The 24,457-nt window shown below is 37.0% G+C and overlaps 1 non-coding gene across 1 annotated transcript; it reads right to left on the reverse strand.

Annotated features, from left to right (window-relative positions):
- Nucleotides 1–23,868: 23,868 nt before the first annotated feature.
- On the reverse strand, nt 23,869–23,976 carry LOC148568801 (small nucleolar RNA R71). The gene has a single exon (XR_015881896.1). It is a non-coding gene; the product is annotated as a small nucleolar RNA R71 (small nucleolar RNA).
- Nucleotides 23,977–24,457: the final 481 nt, after the last annotated feature.

Raw genomic sequence — 24,457 nt, forward strand, 5'->3', positions numbered from 1 at the left:
GTTGTGATGAGCGGATAATTTATACGCTTTTTGGCATTGTTTTTAGTATGTTTTCAGTATGTTTTAGTTAGTTTTTATTATAATTTTATTAATTTTTAATTAAAAATCACATTTCTGGACTTTACTATGAGTTTGTGTGTTTTTCTGTGATTTCAAGTATTTTCTGGCTGAAATTGAGGGACCTGAGCAGAAATCAGATTCAAAGGCTGACAAAGGACTGCAGATGCTGTTGGATTCTGACCTCCCTGCACTCAAAGTGGATTTTCTGGAGCTACAGAACTCCGAATGGCGCGCTTCTAATTGGGTTGGAAAGTAGACATCCAGGGCTTTCCAGCAATATATAATAGTCCATACTTTGCTCAAGGATAGATGATGTAAACTGGAGTTCAACGCCAGTTCCATGTTGCAGTCTAGCGTCCAGCGCCAGAAACAAGTTACAAGTTGGAGTTCAACGCCAAAAACAGGTTACAACCTGGTGTTCAACTCCAGAAACAGTCCAGGCACGTGAGAAGCTTAAGTCTCAGTCCCAGCACACACCAAGTAGGCCCCAGAAGTGGATTTTTGCACTATCCATCTTAGTTTACTCATTTTCTGTAAACCTAGGTTACTAGTTTAGTATTTAAACAACTTTTAGAGACTTATTTTGTACCTCATGACATTTTAGATATGAACTTTGTACTCTTTGACGGCATGAGTCTCTAAACTCCATTGTTGGGGGTGAGGAGCTCTGCTGTGTCTCGATGAATTAATGCAATTACTTCTGTTTTCCATTCAAACACGCTTGTTCCTATCTAAGATGTTCATTCGCGCTTCACTATGAAGAAGGTGATGATCCGTGACACTCATCACCTTCCTCAATCCCTGAACGAGTGTATGACAACCACCTCCGTTCTATATTAGATTGAATGAGTATCTCTTAGATTCCGTAATCAGAATCTTCGTGGTATAAGCTAGAATCCATTGGCAGCATTCTTGAGAATCTGAAAAGTCTAAACCTTGTCTGTGGTATTCCGAGTAGGATTCAAGGTTTGAATGATTGTGACGAGCTTCAAACTCACGATTGTTGGGCGTAGTGACAGACGCAAAAGAATCAAGGGATTCTATTCCGACATGATCGAGAACCAACAGATGATTAGCCGTGCTGTGACAGAGCATTTGGACCATTTTCACTGAGAGGACGGGAAGTAGCCATTGACAACGGTGACACCTTACATACAGCTTGCCATGGAAGGAGCCTTGCGTGTGTGAAGAGGAGTACAAGAGAAAAGCTGAAATAAAGAGGACAAAGCATCTCCAAAACCCCAACATATTCTCCATTATTGAGTAACAAGTATTTATTTTATGCCCTTTGACTTTTTACAATTAAAACTAAAAATTATTATTGATATTATATCCTGACTAAGAGTTACAAGATAACCATAGCTTGCTTCAAGCCAACAATCTCCGTGGGATTCGACCCTTACTCACGTAAGGTATTACTTGGACGACCCAATGCACTTGCTGGTTAGTGGTACGAGTTGTAAAAAGTGTGATTTACAATTCGTGCATCATAGGATAGCACGGTTTGGCAATAACAAACCTTTTCCATCATCTTCTTAGCAACAGACAGAGAATTCTAAGTAGAGCCACTCTGACTTAGCAACGGTAATCTGTGATCTAACTAAGCCCACTCTCAGTTTCATGACTGAAACAAGGTCCTCCATTAGAAATTTAGAGGCACAAGTAGGTCAGCTGAGTAAGAAAGTTACTGAACTCCCTCCTAGTACTCTCCCAAGCAATACAGAAGAGAATTCAAAAAGAGAGTGCAAGGCCATAAATATAACCAACATGGCCGAACCTGGAGAGGAGGAAGAGGCAGTGATTTCCAGTGAGGAAGACCTTAATGGACGTCCACTGACCTCTAAGGAGTTCCCTAATGAGGAACCAAAGGAATCTGAGGCTCATATACAGACCATAGAGATTCCACTAAACCTACTATTGCCATTCATGAGCTCTGATGAGTATTCTTCCTCTGAAGAGGATGAAGACATTATTAAAGAGCAAGTTACTCAGTATCTAGGAGTAATCATGAAGCTGAATGCCAAGTTATTTGGTAATGAGACTTGGGAGGATGAACCTCCATTGGTCATCAATGAACTGAATGATCTGGTTCAACTGAAATTACCTGAGAAGAAACAGGATCCTGGAAAGTTCTTAATACCTTGTACCATAGGCACTATGACCTTTGAGAAGGCTCTGTGTGACCTGGGGTCAAGTATAAACCTCATGCCCCTCTCTGTAATGGAGAAACTAGGGATCTTTAAGGTGTAAGCTGCAAGAATCTCACTAGAGATGGCAGACAATTCAAGGAAACAGGCTTATGGACTTGTAGAGGATGTCTTGGTGAAGGTTGAAGGCCAGGCCAGTACATCCCTGCTGATTTCATAATCCTAGACAATAGGAAGGATGAGGATGAATCCATCATCCTAGGAAGACCCTTCCTAGCCACAGCAAGAGCTGTGATTGATGTGGACAGAGGAGAGCTAGTCCTTCAATTGAATGAGGACTACCTTGTGTTTAAGGCTCAAGGATCTTCTTCTGTAACCATGGAGAGTGACGATCGGTTTTTCTATCGGTAAAGAAATGTAAAAATATGATCGCATTGTTAGTATAGCTTCTAAACCAACAGAAAATCCTTTCGTACAAACATTTTGGTTGTCACAAGTAACAAACCCCTTAAAAATTGATAACCGAGTATTTAAACCTCGGGTCGTCTTCTCAAGGAATTGCAGGGAGGTGTTCTTTTTATTGGTTATGAGTCTTGTAAATTGGGGGTTTTGAAAGTAAAGAAGAAGTATGACAAGTGTTGTAAATTGGGGGTTTTGAAAGTCAGGAACAAGTAATTTAAATGACAAGTAAAATAAATAAATAACTGTAAAATAAACTCTTGGTAGGGTATGAAAATTCGGAAGTCCTATCCTAGTTACTCCTATGAGAATGGAAGTTAATCCCACTTAGTTAACCTTTGCGTAAGCAAGGGAAAGTCAAGTGAACTAATTAGTTAGATTTCCCAAGTCCTAGCCAACTCCTAAGGAAAGACTAGAGTTAGTGGAATTCCAATCAATTTAGCCGACATAACAACCAATCACGAATAGTTGATAACTCAAGAGCTTCCAGTTAATCAATTAAAGCCAACAATATAAAAAGCTAAATAAGAATCTTAGATCTGAAATACCTCAATTGCATTAATAAGAAAAAATCAATCTAAATATAAAGAGTTCATAAGCCAATCTGGCAACATAAGTAATTAAAGGATAGCATTAAAGTATCTGAAAGTAAAAGAGAAATATAAAGTAAAAGAAATATTGAACCTGATGAAGAGTTGAAATCCTAAATCCTTTAAGAGGAATCCTAATCCTAAAACCTAAGAGAGAGGAGAGAACCTCTCTCTCTAAAAACTACATCTAAAAATAAAAATTATGAATTATGAGCTTATGATCATGAATGAATGGATTTCTCCACTTTATAGCCTCTAATCTGTGTTTTCTGGGCCGCAAACTGGGTCAAAAACAGCCCAGAAATCGCTGGAGAAGAAATCTATCACGCTGATTTTCGTCACTGTGATGCGTCTGCGTGGAGCATGCGTTTGCATCGCCTAGCATTAGGGCAACAATGGCATATTATATATCAAATCGAAGCTCCGAACGTTAGCTTTCCAACGCAACTAAAACCGCATCGTTTGGACCTCTGTAGCTCAAGTTATGACCGTTTTAGTGCGAGAGGGTCAGGCTGACAATTTGCAGTTCCTTCAACTTCTTGTATTCCTTCGACTTTTGCATGCTTCCTTTCCATCCTCCAAGCCATTTCTGCCCTGTAATCTCTGAAAACACTTAACACACATATCAAGGCATCGAATGGTATAAAGAGAGAATTAATATTAATAAAATTAAGGTCAAAGAAGCATGTTTTCAATCATAGCACAAAATCAGGAAGGAAAATATAAAACACGCAATTAGTATGAATAAGTGGGCAAAGAATAGATAAAAACCACTCAATTGAGCTCAAGATAAACCATAAATTAGTGGTTTATCAACCTCTCCACACTTAAACATTAGGATGTCCTCATGCTAAACTTAAGAGAACTAAAAGAGTGAAGGGGAATGGTAAGATGTATGAAATGCAACCTATCTATATGAATGCAACTACATGCAAAATATTTCTACCTACTTGGTTAAAAGTAAATAAATCTTTCAAGACAAAAATAATTCAAATCCCACTAATTCAAATCATATAATAAAAGACAAGTAAACTTGTGATAAGATAGCTCATAAAAGCAGGGAACATAGAATCAAGCGTTGAACCCTCACTGGTAGTGTATATCACTCTAGTCTCTCAAGTGTCTAGGGTTAATCACTCTATTCTTCCCTAGTCATGCTTTCTAAACCTTGTTCTTCATCTAACCAATCAACAAATATTTAGCATACTAATGCAAACATCATGAGGTCTTTTCAGGATTGTAATGGGGCTGAGGTAAAGGTAAGGGTACATGTATGGCCAAGTGAGCTATAATATGAATCTTTGACTAACCTAAGCTCTCACCTAACATACATATACTCTATTTACTTTTAAATTCATGCCTAGCTACCCATAATTCCCACTTTTGTATGATTCCATACTCATGTACCAAATTTTTGCTATTTCTTTACTTTTATCACATGTGCATTGATCTCTTTATTAACTTAGCATTGGGGTAATTTTGTCTCCTTATTTATTTATTGAATTTATTTATTTATTTTTTATTTTTTTATTTTATTATTATTATTATTATTATTATTATTATTATTATTATTATTATTATTATTATTATTATTATTATTATTATTTTGAATGATAAAATCAAACATAACTTATCAATGCACATGGATTTTCCATTATTATTATTTTTTTTATTTTGGTTTTTCATGAGTAGGTTCCCAAATTCCCAACATTAAAATAAATTAGAAACATGATACATTCCCTTATCAACCCATGTTCCCACAGTTTTCCCACACTTAGTTGATGCACAATCTCTATCTTAAGCTAACCAAAGATTCAATTGGGGTATTTAATTTTTTTTTCTGCTTAAGGCTAGTGATGTGGTTGTAGAACAGAATAAATGGGATAAAAAGGCTCAAGGTGGCTAACAAGGGTGATGTAAAAGGTAGGCTTATTTGGGATAAGTGAGATAATAACAAATAATGGCCTCAATCATATGCATGCATGTAAATATACTAAATAATGGACATATAGACTAGAATAAAGCAAAGATTGCAATTATAGAGAAAGAAACACACAAGAATAAAAATTTATGGTTAAATAATGTAACCATGTAAATAAGCTCAAAATCTCACAGGTTGTGTGTTCTTTGGCTCAAAAACCATGTTTCAAATACAACTTCAAACAAATTTATAACAAAAAAATTTTTCAATTTAAATTAGTGAAATATTATAAAATAGAGTTTTGAAAAGAAATTTATTACTTTAACTAAGTAGTAACTAAATGCATACAATCAAACAAACATGCAACTAAACATGCAAATGCAACAATGAACTAACAAATAAGGTAAAATATTGGTGTTTGAGAAGAAAATAACTAACCCATGAAGATCGGTATCGACCTCCCACACTTAAAGATTGCACGGTCCTCGGTGCATGCTGAGATGTGCAGGTGGACGAGTTGCTCCAACTGATACTTTTCTCCAAGGATTGTGCAGATGGACTTGTCTGTCTCCCCATGTAAACGTCTTTCGATTCCCTTCCGGGTGGCCATCCTGAAAGAAAAAGGGAAGAAAAGTAACCCAGAAATAAAGATAAGAAAATAAATGAAGTATGGGTGGGTTAATGCCAAATGATACGGGTCTCATTTACATGGAAGCTTCAACATGTACGTGAGTAAACAATAGAAGCACATGGCATACCAGTGGTGCAAAATTCGCAACAATGGGGAAGAGAGTGGGTAAAGAGAGATAATATAAATTCATGTCAATGTAAAATTAATACAAATATCAAAAGAGATTAGCATTAACTTAAATAATATTACCCAACAGTGTAAAACAAGTTACTAAGCACCAAAATAATACCAGAAAAGACACAACAGTTGAATATGAACAAGTGACACCAATGGTAAAATAATAAATTTAGAAAAGAAAAGAAAAATATGCACAAAATTAAAATACAATGAATGAAATATGCAAATAAATTAAGTAAAATAGAATAAAGATGAAAAAGAATGAGAAGTGAAAGAAATAAAGTAAGAAAGAAAGAAGAAAAAAGAAAAGATAGTAGATATTAGGATTAGAAAAGAAAAGACAAGATAATTGGCGCTGATCTGGATAAGTTGTGCGGCGCAGGCGACGCGGACGCGTGGGTCACGCGATCGCGTGACTCGATTTGTGCTAGTAGCATGAGTGCAACCTCGCATTCGCACAACTCTCTATTTGAAATGCATTTTTGCCAAAAATATGGGTGACGCGGTCGTGTGGTTGACGCGATCGCGTGGATGGCCATTTTTGGAAAACGACGCGGCCGCGTGGGAAACGCATTCGCGTGGGAGGGCTTGGGCTTCTAGCACGAGTCCAGCCCCATTCCAGCCCAACTTACTGCAACACACCCATTTACGTCGATTCCACAGAGCCAAGCGTTCGCGTGGGTGACGCGGACGCGTGGGAGGCTTATTTTCCAAATGACGCAGACGCATCAACGACGCGGTCGCGTGGATCAATTTGTGCCAAAGGCACGCCTCCAGCCATGCTCTCGCGTGACTCTCTGTTCACTTTTCTTTTCTTCCTAATGCACTTGTGACGCAAACGCGTCAGCGACGCTGCCGCGTCGCGTGCGTTCTTTTCTCTTTTTTTTTATGCAAAATGCAGAATGTAGTATGCAGATGCTAATGCAAACATTATGAATAACACTAATAAAATTAAAATAAAATAAACTAGGAATAAAAGGAAGGATTATACCATGGTGGGTTGTCTCCCACCTAGCACTTTTAGTTAAAGTCCTTAAGTTGGACATTTGGTGAGCTCCTTGTCATGGCGGCTTGTGCTTGAACTCATCCTGAAACTTCCACCAATGCTTGGACTTCCAATAAGCTCTATCAATACCAAGTAAGTTTCTCAAGTTTTGATGGAGTTTGTCACAAGCTTTGAGCTCCTAAAGTTGATCCTCATATATTCCTGGATCCCAAATCTTGGTTCTACACCCGTCTTCAAGTTGATTATCATGATTCCATCCAGGTGGTTCAGCTTTAGAATTCTCACTGAAGCGTCCAAATAACTTCCCAGACCCATTCAATTGAGCTCTACACCAACCTTTGCGTTTAAATTTAAAGCTTCCAACCATAATGAACCTTGCAGGGCAATTCTTACCACTGACCATCTTCCTCTTACTCTTAATGCCAACAAGAGCTCTAAGTTGACCATCCATCTCCAGTAGCCCATATTCAAGTGGAATTAGAAAGCTAAGGGATATGAATTTTACCCACTTGAATGTTGTGAAGGATGATGGCAACTTAGGGGGAGGTATTTCTAACGAATTTGCAAGCTCCACTCCCTTGTGCTCCTCTCTGACAACTTCCACCTCTTTGCAAGTTTCTTCAATATCAACCTCTTCCTCTTGGTAGCTTTCTTCCAATTCAATCTCTTCTTCATTGCTCACCAAGGGCATGGGAGGTTGTGCCTCTTTTTCTTGAATCTCCATCTCTTGATCAACCTCTTCCAAGTCTTTAATTATGATATGCCTTGGAGGTTGTACACCCTCCTCAACATCAAATGCAACTGTCTTGGAAGGAGGCTCTATGTCTTGACTTTCCCATGGAGGTTCAGCATCTCGCAAGTCTTCAACCACTTTTTCCTCTTCAATAATTACTGCTTTGTCCAATAGTTTTAATATAAAATCGTACTCATCCTTGATGATTTTCTTTCCATGACAACTCCTTTCAACTATTCTTTCATCTTCAAGGGTCTTTACTACCTTCACCTTTAGGGCCTCCTATAGCTCCTTATGAAGTATGGATTCGCGAAGATGATCCCTTCTCTCTTGTTCCATGTCAATAGCATCACTGGGATCATGTTGCTCTTGGATTGATGGATGTGGGTGCTCTTCCATGGATGGTGGTGATGGGATGGAGAGATCATTCTGTGGTTAGAAAGGAAGTGCACTAGAGCTTGAGGGTTGATTGTTGAAGGCATTTGGTGGTCCGACTTGGGCAACGAGAGCTTGTATAGTAGATTTTAGATCAGTAAGTGCTTTCTCCATGGAGGTTTGGGGTGGATAGGAGGGTTCATTTGGCTCATAAGGTGGTTGGTATGGTGGATACGGGTTAGGGTCATATGGAGGTGAATGGTGGAAAGGAGCTTGTGAGTATGGTGGTCCAAAGCTAATTTGAGGAGGTGGTTCATTGGCATATGATGGAGCTTGCTGGTAACTACAAGGGGGTCCGCCATATCTATTGTCTTGGCATGTATTGTAGGATGGTCATTGTACATGGTATCTTGGAAGGTGATGTTGCCGAAAGGGTTGATCAGATCCTCGTGGCTCCTTCCATCTCTGATTGTTTTGACCTTGATGCACGTTCCTGTAATAATTTCCATTCCTTACAACAGCATTGGGACCAAACTCAAAGCGTTGGGGGTGAGAACTCATAATAGCAAATAAAAATTAAAAACGAAAATAAAAACAATTTTAAATTAAATGGTTATTGAAATTTAAATTTTGAATTTGAAAATTAAATTTTTGAATTTTGAATTTTTGAAATTTGAATTTTAAAGTTTGAAATTTGAATTTTAAATTTTGAAATTTGAATTTTGAAATATTGAATTTTAAATTTTTGAAATATTGAATTTTGAAATTTGATTTTTGAAATAAGATAAGATAAGATTTTGAAAAAGATATGATTTTTGAAAAAAAATTTGAATTTTGAAATTTAAGATAAGATAAGATAAAAAAATTTAAAATTTAAAATCTGAAATTTTTTTTTCTATAAAATAAAAACAAATAAACAAGCAAAAAGCAAATATTTACAATAACCAATAATAAGGCACACGTTTGCAATTCCCCGGCAACGGCGCCATTTTGACGATCGGTTTTTCTATCGGTAAAGAAATGTAAAAATATGATCGCGTTGTAAGTATAGCTTCTAAACCAACAGAAAATCCTTTCGTACAAACGTTTTGGTTGTCACAAGTAACAAACCCCTTAAAAATTGATAACTGAGTATTTAAACCTCGGGTCGTCTTCTCAAGGAATTGCAGGGAGGTGTTCTTATTATTGGTTATGAGTCTTGTAAATTGGAGGTTTTGAAAGTAAGGAAGAAGTATGACAAGTGTTGTAAATTGGGGGTTTTGAAAGTCAGGAACAAGTAATTTAAATGACAAGTAAAATAAATAAATAACTGTAAAATAAACTCTTGGCAGGGTATGAAAATTTGGAAGTCCTATCCTAGTTACTCCTATGAGAATGGAAGTTAATCCCACTTAGTTAACCTTTGCGTAAGCAAGGGAAAGTCAAGTGAACTAATTAGTTAGATTTCCCAAGTCCTAGCCAACTCCTAAGAAAAGACTAGAGTTAGTAGAATTCCAGTCAATTTAGCTGACATAACAACTAATCACGAATAGTTGATAACTCAAGAGCTTCCAGTTAATCAATTAAAGCCAATAATATAAAAAGCTAAATAAGAATCTTAGATCTGAAATACCTCAATTGCATTAATAAGAGAAAATCAATCTAAATATAAAGAGTTCATAAGCCAATCTGGCAACATAAGTAATTAAAGGATAGCATTAAAGTATCTGAAAGTAAAAGAGAAATATAAAGTAAAAGAAATATTGAACCTGATGAAGAGTTGAATTCCTAAATCATTTAAGATGAATCCTAATCCTAAAACCTAAGAGAGAGGAGAGAACCTCTCTCTCTAAAAATTATATCTAAAACTAAAAATTATGAATTATGAGCTTATGATCATGAATGAATGGATTTCCCCACTTTATAGCCTCTAATCTGTGCTTTCTGGGCCGCAAACTGGGTCGAAAACAGCCCAGAAATCGATGGAGAAGAAATCTGCCACGCTGATTTTTGTCACTGCGACGTGTCCGCGTGGAGCACGCGTTCGTGTCGCCTAGCATCAGGGCAACTATAACATATTATATATCAAATCGAAGCCCCGGACGTTAGCTTTCTAACGCAACTGGAACCGCATCGTTTGGACCTCTGTAGCTCAAGTTATGACCGTTTTAGTGCGAGAGGGTTAGGATGACAGTTTGCAGTTCCTTCAACTTCTTGTATTCCTTCGACTTTTGCATACTTCCTTTCCATCCTCCAAGCCATTCCTACCCTGTAATCTCTGAAAACACTTAACACACATATCAAGGCATCGAATGGTATAAAGAGAGAATTAATATTAATAAAATTAAGGTCAAAGAAGGATGTTTTCAATCATAGCACAAAATCAGGAAGAAAAATATAAAACAAGCAATTAGTAAGAATAAGTGGGCAAAGAATAGATAAAAACCACTCAATTGAGCACAAGATAAACCATAAAATAGTGGTTTATCAGAGAGGAAGCATGAAAAGCTTCTCTCAATACAGACTCAAACAGAGCTCCCACACTCAACTTCTAAGTTTGGTGTTAGGAGGCCAACATTAAGCTCTGAATCTATGTGAGGCTCTCTAAGAGCTCACTGTCAAGCTATTGACATTAAAGAAGCGCTTTTTGGGAGGCAACTCAATTTTATTGAATTATATTTATTTGTTTTCTATTATTATTTTATGTTTTCTTTAGGTTGATGATCATGTGAAGTCACAAAAACAACTGAAAAATAAAAAAACAGAATGAAAAATAGCATTAAAAATAGCACACCCTGGAGGACAGGCTTACTGGCGTTTAAACGCCAGTAAGGATAGCAGAACGGGCGTTTAACGCCCAGCCTGGCAGCATTCTGGGCGTTAAACGCCATAATGGGCAGCACTTTGGGCGTTTAACGCCAGAAAGGGCTGTCTGGCATCTGGCTGGCGTTAAACGCCAGAAATGGGCATCTGGCTGGCGTTAAACGCCAGAAATGGGCATCTGGCTGGCGTTTAATGCCAGAAAAGGGTGTCTGGCTGGCGTTAAACGCCAGAAAGGAGCAGTAGACTGGCGTTTAACGCCAGGAAAGGTAGCAAAACTGGCGTTAAACACCAGATTTGGCACACAATGGGCATTTAAACACCAGAATGGTGCAGGGACTCAATTTCCTTGATACCTCAGGATCTGTGGACCCTACAGGATCCCCACCTACCCCTCCTTTCTTCTCTCCTCTTCACACCTTTCCATAACACTCTTCCCCATACACCCTTCACTAATCACCTCAATACCTCTTCCTCAAACACCCTTCACCTATCAAATCTTACCCTCTTCTCCATACTCTCTTCACCACTCACATCCATCCGTCATTAAACCCTACCTACGTCACCATTCAAATTCAAAATGTTTCCCTCCCAAACCCAACCCCTCATACACGGCTACCCTCTCTCACTAACCCTATAAATACCCCCTCCTTACCACCTTCATTTTCACACATCATACACACTTTTCCCTCCCTTGGCTGAATCCACCACACATCTCCATCATCTCCATTTCTTCTTCTTCTCCTCCTTTCTTTCTTATTTTGCTCGAAGACGAGCAAACATTTTAAGTTTGGTGTGGAAAAGCCCCGCTTTTTGTTTTTCCATAACCACTAATGGCACCTAAGGCCGAAGAAATCTCTAGAAAGAGGAAAGGGAAGGCAATTGCTTCCACCTCTGAGTCATGGAAGATGGAGAGATTCATCTCAAAAGCCCATCACTTAAAAAAAAGGATGGAGCAAACAAGAGAGCCCACTCATGGACCTCAACAAGAGCATGAGGAAGTTCCTCATCATGAAATCCCTGAGATGCCTCAAGGGATGTATTTTCCTCCACATGACTATTGGGGCAAATCAACACCTCTTTAGGAGAACTGAGTTCCAATATGGAACAACTAAGGATGGAGCACCAAGAGCACTCCATCATCCTCCATGAAATAAGAGAAGACTAAAAGGCCATGAGAGAGGAGCAACAAAGGCAAGGAAGAGACATTGAGGAGCTCAAACACTCCATAAGATCTTCAAGAGAAAGAACTAGCCGCCATCACTAAGGTGGACCCGTTCTTTAATTTCTTTGTTCTTTATTTTCTATTTTTTCGTTCCTTATGCTTTATGTTTATCCATGTTTGTGTCTTCATTACATGATCATTAGTGTCCAATGCCTATGCTTTAAAGTTATGAATGTCCTATAAATCCTTCACCTTTCTTAAATAAAAATGTTTTAATTGCAAAAGAACAAGAAGTGCATGGTTTCAAATTTTATCTTGAAGTTAGCTTAATTATTTTGATGTGGTGGCAATACTTTTTATTTTCTGAATGAATGCTTGAACGTGCATATTTTTTATATTGTTGTTTATGAATGTTAAAATTGTTGGCTCTTGAAAGAATAATGAAAAAGGAGAAATGTTATTGATGATCTGAAAAATCATAAAATTTATTCTTGAAGCAAGAAAAAGCAGTGAAAAAGAAGAAGCTTGCGAAAAAAAATGGCGAAAAGAAAATAAAGAAAAAGAAAGAAAAAGAGAAAGCAAGCAGAAAAAGCCAATAGCTCTTTAAACCAAAAGGCAAGAGCAAAAAGCCAATAACCCTTTAAACCAAAAGGCAAGGGTAAAAAAGATCCAAGGCTTTGAGCATTAATGGAAAGAAGGGCCCAAAGGAATAAAATCCGGGCCTAAGTGGCTAAATCAAGCTGTCCTTAACCATGTGATTGTGGCGTGAAAGTGTCAAGTGAAAAGCTTGAGACTGAGCGGTTAAAGTCATGATCCAAAGCAAAAAGAGTGTGCTTAAGAACCCTGGACACCTCTAATTGGGGACTCTAGCAAAGCTGAGTCACAAACTGAAAAGGTTCACCCAGTTATGTGTCTGTGGCATTTATATATCCGGTGGTAATACTGGAAAATAAAATGCTTAGGGCCATGGCCAAGACTCATAAAGTAGCTGTGTTTAAGAATCAACATACTGAACTAGGTGAATCAATAACACTATCTGAATTCTGAGTTCCTATAGATGCCAATCATTCTAAACTTCAAAGGATAAAGTGAGATGCCAAAACTGTTCAGAAGCAAAAAGCTACAAGTCCCGCTCATCAAATTGAGACTAATCTTCATTGATATTTTTGAAATTCATTATATATTCTCTTCTTTTTATCTTATTTTGTTTTTAGTTGCTTGGGGACAAGCAACAATTTAAGTTTGGTATTGTGATGAGCGGATAATTTATACCCTTTTTTGCATTATTTTTACATAGTTTTTAGTATGTTTTAATTAGTTTTTACTATGTTTTTATTAATAATTATGAAAAATTCATATTTCTGGACTTTACTATGAGTTTGTGTATTTTTCGGTGATTTCAGGTATTTTTTGGCTGAAATTGAGGGACCTGAGCAAAAATCTGATTCAGAGGCTGAAAAAGGACTGCAGATGCTGTTGGATTCTGACATCCCTACACTCGAAATGAATTTTCTGGAGGTACAGAAGCCCAATTGGCACGCTCTTAATTGTGTTGGAAAGTAGACATCTTGGGCTTTGCAGCAATATATAATAGTTCATGCTTTACTTGAGATTTGATGGCCCAAACTGGCATTCAAAGTCAGCCCAAAACATCTTGGCGTAAAACGCCCAAACTGGCACCTGAATTGGAGTTAAACGCCCAAACTGGCACCAAAGCTGGCGTTTAACTCCAAGAACAGCCCAAGCACAAAAAAGCTTCAATGCTCAGTCCAAGCACACACCAAGTGGGCCCCAGAAGTAGATTTCTGCATTATCTGCACTTAGTTACTCATTTTCTATAAACCCTAGTTACTAGTTTAGTATAAAAACTACTTTTAGTGATTTATTTTAGAATCTTGGACCATATTATGTAACTTTTACGTTCTGAGACCTCCATGGGAGGCTGGCCACTCGGCCATGTCTACCCTATTTTCACTTATGTATTTTCAACGGTGGAGTTTCTACACCCCATAGATTAAGGTGTGGAGCTCTGCTGTTCTTCATGAATTAATGCAATTACTACTGTTTTTCTATTCAATTCACGCCTACTTCTTCTCCAAGATATACTCTTGTTCTTAATTTAGTTAAGTCAGAATGAAGGGGGTGACCCGTGACAATCACCCAATCTTGGTTACTCGCTTAGCCAAGATCGCGTGCATGACAACCACAAAGCGGTCTACATGATGTTCAACATAGTCATTGGACGACAGCCGAAGTATATTCTCTTGGGTTCTAATCAACGATTCACATCGTCTCTCCTGACAACAGAGCATCTGAATCAGAGATTAACCTTCGTGGTATAGGCTAGAATAAAGGCAGCATTCCTGGGATCCGAAAAGTCTAAACCTTGTCTGTGGTATTTCGAGTAGGATCTGGGAAGGGATGACTATAATGAACTTCAAACATGTGAATGTGGGGCGCAATTAATAGTGCGCAAAAGGACAATGGTCCTATTCCGATGTTAGCGGGAACCGACAGATGATTAGCCCTGCGGTGACAGCACAGATGGATTTGTTTTCATCCAAGAGGATCATACAGCTTGCCATGGAAGGAGGTAACGCAGGGTTAGAAGAAGGGAGTAGGAAAGCAGAGGTTCAAAAGCAACAAAGCATCTCTATACGCTTATCTGAAATTCCCACCAATGAATTACATGAGTATTTCTATCTTATTTTATGTTTTATTTATATTTTAATTATCAAAACTTTATAACCAATTTAATTTGCCTGACTGAGATTTACAAGATGACCATAGCTTGCTTCAAGCCGACAATCTCCATGGGATCGACCCTTACTCACGTAAGGTATTACTTGGACGACCCAGTGCACTTGCTGGTTAGTTGCATTGGAATTGTGAAGAAGTGTTGAGATCACTAATTTGCCATATCAAGTTTTTAAATCACACTTTCGTGCACCAACATCCACCACTCAAGTTCACCCAAACACCCAATTTCCCAACCAAGAGTGTGAAAAACTAAGCAAAAACCCAACCAAGCATTTTGTCAAACACTTGGTGGGCATGTAAATAAAGCATGGTAAAATGACAAGAAATATAAATTCTACAACTACCAAAAGCAAGAAAATTAAAGAGGACAACTCAATAAAACAATAAAGAGGCATGAAACATAAAATTGCATTAAATGTAAATTAAAGTAACAACAGTGCAAATACATAAAAGTGGCAAAAATGGAGAAAATAACAAGATAAAGTAAGAAAATTAAGACAATAAAATAAGGAAAGGTAGAAGAAACTAGAGTAAAACAAGAATCAAAAAGGAAAATTACAAGGAAAGTAAACTAAGAATCCTAATTTCTAGAGAGAAGGGGGAGCTTCTCTTTCTAGAAAATGAACTACATTATGCTAAACTAACCCTAATTGCTCTCCCCTTTCACATGGAGTGAGGCCTTGTCTAATATAGGGAGAATCATCTTCAGAAGGTCCAATAACTGGGCTCTGGAGGACCAGAAATTGCCCCCAGCGATTTCCATTAAGTGAGTCACATGCTGGGACATGTGCGGACGCACAGGTGTGTGCGTCCGCACACATGCTGATTTACACTATGGTTCCTATTTAGTTTGGTACAAAACTAACAAGAGATTCCAATTAATCCGAAACAAGCCTTAGGGCCAAGGCAAAGAATTAATGCACTATGATCAATGCCCAAAGAATTGAATTGAGATTTTCAAAACTAAACAACAAACAACTTGCAAGAAGATACAATATAATGCACAAGAACATAAAATTGAGCGACCGAACCCTTCACCGGATGTGTATTCACTCAATTCGCTCAGTATTTAGGGCTTAATCACTCAATTCTCTTTTAGTCATGTTTCTCAAAGATTTGCAAGTCATCTAACAATCAACAATTATTTAGTGCATGCATACAAATATCATGAGGACTTTCATGGTTGTAATGGGGCTAGGGTCAAGGTAGGATGCATATGGTCAAGTGGACTAGAATTTGAATCTTTGATCAACCTAAGCTTCCCACTTATCCTATGACAACCTATATAATTCAAAGCTAACCTAACTACCCATTGTTCACTTTTTCACACACTCATGTATTCTATTTTTTATCATTACACATATGCATTGATTCTTATTGACTTCACTTTGGGGTATTTTGTCCCCTTTTTATTACTTTTCTTTTTCTTTTCTTTTCTATTTATTATTATTATTATTATTATTATTATTATTATTATTATTATTATTATTATTATTATTATTATTATTATTATTATTATTATTATTATTATTATTATTATTATTATTATTATTCAAACTAAAATATATACAAGAACATCAATGCATATGGTTTAACATAATTCATACATGAGTATGTACCCAATTCCCATATATATAAAAACACCCTTTTATCCCAACCATTATTCCCAAACTTCCCAAACTTAAATGATAATTACACTCACTAGCCTAAGCTAATCAAAGATCCAAACAAGGGACATTTATTGTTTTTCGCTTAAGGCTTATGATGTGCTAAAATTAAAAACAAATGGGTTTAGCATAGGCTCAAGGTTGGCTAACAATGGAAGATAAAAGGTAGGCTATTTGGGTAAGTGAGCTATTTAAAACAATGGCCTCAATCATATACATGCATTCATACACAAAATAATGGACATATAGAATCATGCAAATCAAAGATTACAATCATGAAAGGAGTTTATCACACAAGAACAAACTTTATGGTTGAAGATGTGCAACCATGCAATTAAGGCTCAAATCTCACAAGGTATGTTGTTCTAGCTCTTTTCTATGTTCTATGAAAAATACTTCAAGCAAGTTTGAAAAATAATTTCTCAATTCAATCAATGGCATGCCCTAAAAGGAATTTCATGAAAATTTCTTGTTGTTTTTACCAAACTTATTTAATCTAACATGCACATACAAATATTTGCTACCATGATACTATGAGCATTAAATTGACGAAAAAGAGCAAAAAGGATATTGCAAAGTGTCTAAGAAGAGAAATTTTTACCCCCTTGAAGTTGGCGATCCTCCCCTACACTTAAATAGTGCACGGTCCTCCGTGCTTGCACATGATCCATGGGTGAAGGACTATGAGGCTCCACCTTCAGCTGGTGGGCTCCAGGCGTTCCGGTTGCTGTGTAAACAGATACATAACAATTGAGGCAAAGTAAGTTGTGTGGTATGATAAAAGACAATGCGTAGTATTCTAAGTGTGCACGATTTAGAACACCCACATCGGCGGGGTAAAAACAACAACCACCTATTCAAAAGAAATAGCACATATTCCTCAATGAAGTAGCCTAGGTTGCAAGTAAATAATAAGTAAGCTTAAGGCACAAGCAACCCTAGGTAACCACAAAAGTGAATTGAGTATTTGATATTGGTTATTGAAATTGTGCACGTGAAAGCACAAGATTAATATAAAATAGCACAATAAGCAACAACCAACCCCATAATGAACGGAAACTCCTTATTCATCATGAAGCATAATGAAAAAAAGGTCACAAGGAGAGGTACTTGTTACAAAAAGTGCTCATCTTGATAGGAATCAAGTTAAGTCACTCAAACAAATGCAAAGCATTAACAAGGAACAAGTACTGGACATGTGATGAATTTGATATGCAAATCATGATGAACAAGTAAATTCAACTCAAATCACTTAATCTAATGCACTTATATAATTTGTCCTAGTGGTACAATCAAAATATGAGTAGCCAAACCCACTAGGTACTTGGTAAGCGAACGCAATGTATAAGGGCATTGGTGTAAATATCAAGTAAGAAGCGACCCTATCAAAATTAATCAACACTTGTAATTTATTCACTTAACAGGCAAGTAAAGCAAAAATAATGAAATGCAAACAAAATAGACATGTACAAGCATAAAATAGGGTGAAAGGGGAAGAAGAGAGAGGAAGAGAAAAGAAGGAAAGAAGTAGAGAGAAAGAAGAAGGGAAAAGAAGCATAAAAGTGAGAAAACAGGGGCGTGCGTATGCACAGACACGTGTGCATACGCACACAATGAGAAAAGGGGAAGGTGTGCAAGCGCACCGGCTATGCGAGCACTCTCGGCAGAAGAGGGATTGAGAGGTGTGCGTGCAGACAAGGTCGTGCGCACGCACAGAACACCCCTTTTTTTTGGCATGAAAGATCATGTGTGCGTGCGCACACAGGTCCGTGTGCACGCACAAGAGCGAAAAGGGGTATGGGGTGCAGGCGCACAGACTATGCTGACGCTCTCACCAGAGGGGTCGCTCATTTCCGTGCGGACGCACACGTTCGTGCGGCCGCACAAAGAGCGCAAGAAGGGAGACTCGTGCATACGCACACAGCAGTGCGCACGCACAGGTCACAAAATAGAGGGAGGTGCACGCGCATAGGACGTGCTGGCGCTGTGAATAGAGGGCATATCAAGAAGTGTGCGGATGCACAAGCTTATGCGGCTGCACAGGTGGCAAAAAATGCAGTTTTGTGCGTACGCACAGCATGGTGCGCACGCACATATGGCCTGTTTCACAAAAAAAAAATTTCCTTAATTTTTTTTCTTTAAAATTCTAAGGTATTTAACCTTAGCTCATCCCAAATCAACCCCAAAACATTCAAACATACAAAATTTCATGTCCCATATGCAAATTTACCTACTAAACTAAAAATTAAACTAATCCTAAGCAAACTAAAACAAATAAAAATGCAATTAAGGCAACTTATTAATCAAAGAGAAGAGTTGGAGCAATGTTACCATGGTGGGTGTCTCCCACCTAGCACTTTGGTTTATTGTTCTTAAGTTGGATTTATGGAGATCTCTCTTCAAACCCCTTTTGAAATCCCACCCAAGCTTGTATTCTCCAAGGCTTTTGAGACTCCAAATCTTGTACACCCATATCTTGTTGTCAATTCCTTTCATTCCATCTAGGTAACAAGCACTTGAAATTCCCAATTCCTATACACAATAGCAACAAAACTCACAATGCAATGGGTGAGAATTCATAGAATAAAAAGGAAACAAAACCAAAGGTAATAAGAACAAATAAAATGAACTCCAAAAACTAGCAAAAACAAGCAATCAATCAAAAATAACTATTCACATATTCACATATTTACAATAGCCAATAACAAGAACCATTACAAGTCCCCGGCATCAACGCCAAATTTGACGATGACTAAAAGCATGGGTTATGAATTTGATTATCAAAATGGAATAGGCGTTGTAAGTATAGTCCAAACCCAACAATTGATCATCAATCAAATGTCAACACAATACAAAACAAAATAAACCGAGAGTATTTAGCTCCCGGGTCGTCTTCCCTAGGAGTTGCAATAAAGTGCACAATTATTGGCTATGAGAGAGATCATGGGGAATTGGGAATGCAAGAGAGGGCAAGTAATGTAAATAGCAAGAAATTAAGGTGCAAGAAGGTAACTTAACACGCAAGAAATTAAAAGTCAAAGCAATCAAAGAAAGTAATAAAAGGGAAATTAAATGCTAAAAAGAGCTCTTGGCAAGGATTGGGTAATGAGGGCTTGCTATCCTAGTTGTGGACCACAAACATGGTAATTGTGTGTGGATTAATCCCAATTAGTTAACCCTACATCGAGGATAAGTCAACTAGGCATAATTAATCTCAATCCCTAAGTCCTAAGTCAACACTAAGGGGGTCACTTAGAGTCAAGAGAAACCAAATTAATTAACAACCCTCATGATGAGCAGATAATTTATACCCTTTTTGGCATTTTTTTACATAGTTTTTAGTATGTTTTAGCTACTTTTTATTATATTTTTATTAGTTTTTATTCAAAAATCACATTTCTAGACTTTACTATGCGTTTGTGTGTTTTTCTGTGATTTCAGGTATTTTCTGGCTGAAATTGAGGGACTTGAGCAAAAATTTGATTCAGAGGCTGAAAAAAGACTGTAGATGATGTTGGATTCTGACCCTCATACACTCGAAGTGGATTTTCTGGAGCTACAGAAGCCCAATTGGCGCGCTCTCAATTGCGTTGGAAAGTAGATATCCTTAGCTTTCCATCAATATATAATAGTTCATACTTTGACTGAGATTTGATGGCCCAAACTGGCATCCAAATGCACACCAAAGAATTCTGGCGTATAACACCAGAACTAGCACTAGAACCAGCGTTTAACGCCCAAAATGGCACCCCAGCTGGCATTTAACTCCAAGAACAGCCTAAGCACAAAAAAGCTTCAATGCTTAGTCCAACCACACACGAAGTGGGCCCCAGAAGTGGATTTATGTACTATCTGCATTTAGTTACTCATTTTCTGTAAACCATGCTATCATAGACTATTGTACACATTTGGAGGCTAGCCTCACGGCCATGCCTAGACCTTCTTTCACTTATGTATTTTCTACGGTGGAGTTTCTACACCCCATAGATTAAGGTGTGGAGCTCTGCTGTTCTTCATGAATTAATGCAAGTACTATTGTTTTTCCTTCAATTCACGCCTACTTCTTCTCCAAGATATACTCTTGTACTTAATTCAGTTAAGTCTGAATAAAGGGGTGACCCGTGACAATCACCCACTATCTTCGTTACTCGCTTAGCCAAGATCCGCGTGCCTGACAACCATAAGCGGTCTACATGATGTTCAACGTAGTCATTGGACGACAGCCGGAGTATATTCTCTTAGATATCTAATACACGGGCCGAGTCCGTGAGATTAGTATCTTCGTGGTATAGGCTAGAACCATTGGCAGCATTCCAGGGATCCGAAAAGTCTAAACCTTGTCTGTGGTATTCCGAGTAGGATCTAGGAAGGGATGACTGTAAAGAGCTTCAAACCTACGAATGTTGGGCACAAGTGATAGTGTGCAAAAGGATCAATGGATCCTATTCCGACGCTAGCGGGAACCGACAGATGATTAGCCATGCGGTAGCTGTACCTGGTATTTTTCATCCGAGACGAGAAATCCAATAGTTGATTAGCCGTGCAGCAACCGTAGGGGACCATTTTCACTGAGAGGATCCTATAGCTTGCCATGGAAGGGAGCATGCATGGTTGGAAGAAGGCAATAGGAAAGCAGAGGTTCAGGAGCAACAAAGCACCTCCAGATGCTTATCTGAAATTTCCACCAACGAATTACATAAGTAACTTTATTTTATTTTCTGTTTTATTTATCTTTTAATTATTAAAACATCATAACCATTTGAATCCGCCTGACTGAGATTTACAAGGATGACGATAGCTTGCTTCAAGCTGACAATCTCCGTGGGATCGACCCTTACTCACGTAAGGTATTACTTGGACGATCCAGTGCACTTGCTGGTTAGTTGCATCGGAGTTGTGAAAAGTGTGAATTACAATTTCGTGCACCAAGTTTTTGGCGCCGTTGCCGGGGATTGTTCGAGTTTCGACAACTGACGGTTCATCTTGTTGCTTAGATTGGATAATTTTATTTTATGTTAAAGCTTTTTATTTATTATTTTCGAAAAAAAATAAAAAGAATAATATCAATAATAATAGTTAATTTTCGAAAAATTCATCAAAATTTTTAAGAATGAATTCCATCTTCAAGCTTCATGATGATATGTTAAAGCTTGGCTGGCTATTAAGCTATGCCTAAATCTTTTGGACCGGAGCTTTAACTTATCATGTTCATTGGATTGTTGTATGTATTTGTTATGCTAAAGCTTGGCTGGCCTTCTGGCCATGTCTAACTCTGTTGGACCGAAGCTTTAGAATAACATTACATCAACTTTGAGATTCTCATTTATAATTCTATGCTAAAGCTTGGCTGGCCATTGGCCATGTCTAATTCTTTTGGACTGGAGCTTTAGACTAACATTACATGAATCCTGGAATTCTTATTAAAAATTTTGAATTTCTTTATCTTTTTCCAAACATAATTCTCGAAAAATACAAAAAAAAATTGATAAAATCATAAAACCAAAAATTTTATGTTTCTTGTTTGAGTCTTATGTCAAATTTTAAGTTTGGTGTCAATTGCATTTTTTTATTTTTCTTGAAAAATTTTCGAAAAATTCATGCATGTGTTCTTCATGATCTTCAAGTTGTTCTTGATGATTTTCTTTGATTGATCTTTAATTTTTTTTGTTTTGTGTCTTTTCTTGTTTTTCATATGCATTTTTGAATTATTAGTGTCTAAAGTTTAAAAATTTTTAAGTTTGGTGTCTTGCATATTTTTCTTTTCTTAAAAATTTTCAAAAACATGTTCTTGATGTTCATCATGATCTTCAAAGTGTTCTTGGTGTTCATCTTGACATTCAAAGTGTTCTTGCATGCATTATTAGTTTTGATCTTAAATTTTTATGTCTTGTGTCATTTAGTTATTTTTTTCTCTCCTCATTAAACATTCAAAAATAAAAAATAATATCTTTCCCTTATCTCACTCATAAAATTCGAAATTTTGAGTTGATTTAGTCAAAAAGTTTTAAATTTTAGTTGTTTCTTATTAGTCAAGTCAAAATTTCAATTTAAAAATTCTATCTTTTCAAATCTTTTTCAAAAATCAAATCCTTTCATTTTTTCTTAATATTTTCGAAAATTTTAAAAATTGATTTTCAAAATCTTTTTCTTACTTTTAGTTCATGATTTTCGAAATTAACACTAACATTTAATGTTTTGAGTCAATCTTTAAATTCTAAGAATCATATCTTTTAGTTTCTTGTTAGTCAAGTCATCAACTTTAATTTCAAAAATCAAATCTTTTTAATTTCCTTTTCAATATTTTTCAAAATAAATTTCAATCATATATTTTTCAAAATTCAATTTCAAAATCTTTTCTAACTTCATATCTTTTCAAAATTGATTTTCAAATCTTTTTCAATTAACCACTTGATTTTTTTTTGTTTGATTGATTATTATTTCTTATCTTTTTCAAAACTACCTAACTATTTCTCTCTCTAATTTTCGAAAATAATTAACATCTTTTTCAAAAATCTTTTTTATTAACTAATTGTTTTAAATTCTAATTTTATTCTCTTAATAAATTCGAATTCTAACGAATAATTAAAATAAAAACAAAAATATTTTTCTTTTCTTTTAAATTAAAATTCGAATTTCTTCCATCTCTCATCTCTTTCTATTTATTTTATTTAATTACTAACACTTCTTCTTAAAATTCGAACCCCCTCCCTCTCTCTGTGTTCGAATTCTTCTTACTTTATCCCTACCTCATTCTTCTATTCTTCTACTCACATAAATGAATCTCTATACTGTGACACAGAGGATTCCTCTTGTTTTCTGTTCTCTTCTTTTTCATATGAGCAGGAACAAGGATAAAAACATTCTTGTTGAAGCTGATCCTGAACCTAAAAGGACTTTAAAGAGGAAGCTAAGAGAAGCTAAAGTACAACACTCTGGAGAGGACCTAACAGAAATTTTCGAAAAAGAAGAAGTTATGGCAGCCGAAAATAATAACAATGGTGGAGATGCAAGGAAGATGCTTGGTGACTTTACTACACCCTCTTCTGACTTCTATGGAAGAAGCATCTCAATCCCTGCAATTGGAGCAAACAATTTTGAGCTTAAGCCTCAATTAGTTTCTCTAATGCAGCAGAATTGCAAGTTTCATGGACTTCCATTGGAAGATCCTCATCAGTTCTTAGCTGAGTTCTTGCAAATCTGTGATACTGTTAAGACCAATGGGGATAATCCCGAGGTTTAAAGACTTATGCTTTTCCCCTTTGCTGTAAGAGACAGAGCTAGGACATTGTTGGACTCACAACCTAAAGAAAGCCTGAACTCTTGGGAAAAGCTGGTCAATGCTTTCTTGGCCAAGTTCTTTCCACCTCAAAAATTGAGTAAGCTTAGAGTGGAAGTCGAAACCTTTAGACAGAAGGAAGGTGAATCCCTCTATGAAGCTTGGGAAAGATACAAGCAATTGATCAGAAGGTGTCCTTCTGACAAGCTTTCAGAATGGAGCATCTTATGTATATTCTATGATGGTCTGTCTAAATTGTCCAAGATGTCATTGGACCACTCTGCTGGTGGATCTCTTCATCTGAAGAAGACACCTAAAGAAGCCCAGGAACTCGTTGAAATGGTTGCAAATAACCAGTTCATGTACACTTCTGAAAGAAATCCTGTGAATAATGGGATGACTCAGAAGAAAGGAGTTCTGGAGATTGATACTCTAAATGCCATATTGGCTCAGAATAAAATATTGACACAGCAAGCCAATATGATTTCTCAGAGTCTGACTGGAATGCAAGCTGCATCCGGCAGTACTAAAGAAGCTTCCTCTAAAAAAGAAGCTTATGATCCTGAGAACCCTGGAATGGAAGAAGTGAATTAGAATCCTATGGAAACACTTACAATCCTTCATGGAGGAATCATCCTAATCTCTCATGAAAGGATCAATAGAAGCCTTAACAAGGCTTCAATAATAATAA

This window comes from Arachis ipaensis, chromosome B4 (genome assembly GCF_059453495.1).
Source record: "Arachis ipaensis isolate K30076 ecotype BB chromosome B4, ASM5945349v1, whole genome shotgun sequence".
Lineage (NCBI taxonomy): Eukaryota > Viridiplantae > Streptophyta > Magnoliopsida > Fabales > Fabaceae > Arachis > Arachis ipaensis.